Genomic DNA, 3,099 nt, shown 5'->3' with positions numbered 1-3,099 from the left:
TAATCATAAGTAGACATGGTGGGATCGAAGCCCTGCTCTTGGATTAATGAACACCCATTTATTTGGAGGAAAAACCTCTCAACTTTCGAGTTATGGAAGCTATCGACATCAATATTGCTTACTGCCTCGGTGGTGCGTTGGTTTTTACTTGGTACCATTTTTCGAATTGAAGTAAACTAATAACAAACCCAAGTAACAAAATTGATAAAAACTGAGGTTAGAATACAAAACCTTAGGTAGTTACCAAAAAATTTTGATCTTCAATCAATGTGGATGTAACCTGAGTAGAAGATGAAAACTATAAAACTATGAAAGTGGTAGAATAAGAGAACTTGCTTGTGGAAATTAGAGGTCGAGAATGCGAAAAAATCAAAGCCAGCTCTTAAGGAAGAAGTGTGGCGGGTAGAAAAGAGTGTTTTCTATTCTTTAGGTGTTTTAGATGTGTTTGCATGCTTAAAACTAATGGGTATAAATAGACTTTCAACGGGCTTTATGCTTGAAAGGACTCAATTTTGGCTGAAGAACACAAGCGTGTCGCGGCATAGAGTATGCATGGTGCGATACGATACCCTAAAAATTCCTATTTTAACTTCAGAGTGCTCATGCCATGCTATAGCTTGTGCATGGTGGGACACGACACTACTCCTAGCCCTTCGAGATGTGCTGAAGTCCTCCGTTTGTTCGTTTTTGTCCCAGATTAGCTTCTCTTCGTCTTGTCATGTCCAAAAACCTGATTTCTCCTAATTCTAAGATAAAATTACACTATAATTATCTTAAAATTCGACTAGAATAAAAAAATAAAACTAATTTACAATATTTACAAGTTAATTAAAGTTTAACGGTTGAACGACTATGCCGTGCTACCAAACTTGTTCGACAATTCTCTAAACTTCACTATTCACTTCAATTATCATTCATGACCATCGTAGGTCTTCCAATCATTCCTATTCGTATTGAGATCTCGCCATTTGTCTCGTTTTCTTGCATTATGAGTTCCTACACTTGCACAACTCGTAAAGTACCTTCAATTTAGTCCTTTAGGGATTAAATTGAATAAACCATAACATTCTTCCTAGTTAATCCCTCACTTTGGGAATCTCGACCACATTTGAGCACTTCTATCTCATCATTGATTTTTATAATAAGCTTAAATCATTCGAGATTGATTGTCGATTTAGAAGTGGCCAAAAATGACCTGCCAAATGGAATAGGGGTTTCCCGATCTTCCACAAAATCGAGGACTACAAAATTTATAGGGATTATGAATCCCCGTACCTTGACCAATACATCCTCGAGTACACCTTTTGGGTGCACTAAGGATCTACCGACTAATTGTAGTGTTATCAAGATATTTTTGAGATCCTTGAGTCTGAGTTTCTAATAAATTGATCAGGGCATTAAATTTATGTTGGCCCTTAAATCACAGAGGGCCTTGCTAAAATGTTGATCCTCTATCTCTATTGGGATTGTAACAATACTCGAATTTTTTAATTTCGAGGGTATCCTCTTAGCGATTAAAGCGTTAAACACGGCATCAATGTCAATTTGCTCACCCCTTTTCATTTTCTTATGTAGTTTCATAATTTCTTTTAGGTACTTGGCATATTTTAGAATTTTATTGACAAGTTCTAATAGCAGCAAATTGACATTTATAGATATAAATAAATATAGAAAATTTATAAAATCTACCTCGTCCCTCTTTTGTTTGTCTTTTAACCTTGTTGGGAATGATACCCTTTTTGTGCTCGGTCTTGTTGTTACCGGATTAGACACTGATTTGACCATTTTCTCAATCGAATCTTGGTGCCCGACTTCTTCCTCCTTGGGTACATCAACTTCTTTGGAAATCTCCTCCTCTTCATGGATGGGCTGGTTGGGTGACTTCAATTATTTACCTAATCGCAATGCGATCACTTTTACATGTTCCTTCCCATCTCTTTGAGTGTTATTCTCCGTGTTAATAGGGAGACTCTGACTATTTTACTTTTGAAACATTGTCATTAATTGATATTTTGGTCGCAAAGACTATCCATTCAAGATTTGAGTCGTCTACATATATCTTGGATTTGTTAATTGTTTGCATCTCCCCTCTAGTTAATTTAATCTTTGACCACATGTAGCATGGTCATTCCACACGGTTCTTTCTTGTATTAATGGAGGTTCATAATGAGGGTTTTTTTGGGTTTGTGCTTAATTTTCACCACTTTGGTTACCTCCCCATTTGAAGTTTGGGTGATCCCTCTAATCAATATTATAAGTATTTGAATAGGGATCTCATCCCCTATTAACTATGTAGCTTGCATCCTCGGTTGTTTTTCAGAATAAGGCACCGTTCTTGTTGATGGACATATCATTATTATCTTCTTTCACAACTTTTTCCATTGAAGGGTTTGATTTGTACATGAATCTTTCATTTGGCTACATGTACAAATTCATAACCATGTCATCAATGATTTTGTAGGCTCGTTCATACGTGTAGAACATGAAAGATCATCTGGTCACTCTGTCTAGGCTAGATTTGATATGTCCATCAACACCGTTATAAAATATTTAGACCTGGAGCCATGCTTGCAATATATGATGTAGGCAATTTCTTGACATCGTCTTGAACTGCTCCCATGCCTCGTATAGGGATTCACCTTCATATTTTGTAAAATTGGCAATTTCTTGCCTAAGCTGAATAGTTCTACTTATTAGAAAAAAATTATAGAGAAGCTTTTCCGCTAAGTCTTTCCATATTGTAATGGAACCCTATTCTAGTGAGTCTAGCTAATCGGTCGCATTATCGCACAAAGAGAATGGGAATAACTGGAGATTCACAACATCATCAGAAACCTCGTTATACTTGAAGATGTCACAAAGTTGTAAGAACCGCTTCAAGTGCTAGTTCGGGTCTTCCACCATGTTGCCTTTAAACTATAGTGTAATTTGAAACATCTAAATAGTGATCGTCTTTATCTTGAAATTATTAGCGTTAATTAATGCTATCGCGCATTGTATCAAGTGTAGGTAAAGCATATTCGCACAACATCCTTTAATCCATTGGGACTTCTTCTCGGATATTTCCTTGTCTTTCTCGTGGATCCTCAAATAACGAGT

The 3,099-nt window shown here is 36.4% G+C and overlaps 1 non-coding gene across 1 annotated transcript; it reads left to right on the top strand.

Moving 5' to 3' along the window:
* Positions 1-2,572: 2,572 nt before the first annotated feature.
* LOC121222754 (small nucleolar RNA R71) lies at positions 2,573-2,678 on the top strand. Its single transcript, XR_005920125.1, has one exon. It is a non-coding gene; the product is annotated as a small nucleolar RNA R71 (small nucleolar RNA).
* The last annotated feature ends 421 nt before the right edge of the window (positions 2,679-3,099 follow it).

This window comes from Gossypium hirsutum, chromosome D10 (genome assembly GCF_007990345.1).
Source record: "Gossypium hirsutum isolate 1008001.06 chromosome D10, Gossypium_hirsutum_v2.1, whole genome shotgun sequence".
NCBI lineage: Eukaryota > Viridiplantae > Streptophyta > Magnoliopsida > Malvales > Malvaceae > Gossypium > Gossypium hirsutum.
This window is presented reverse-complemented; position numbering and strand designations above follow the sequence as displayed.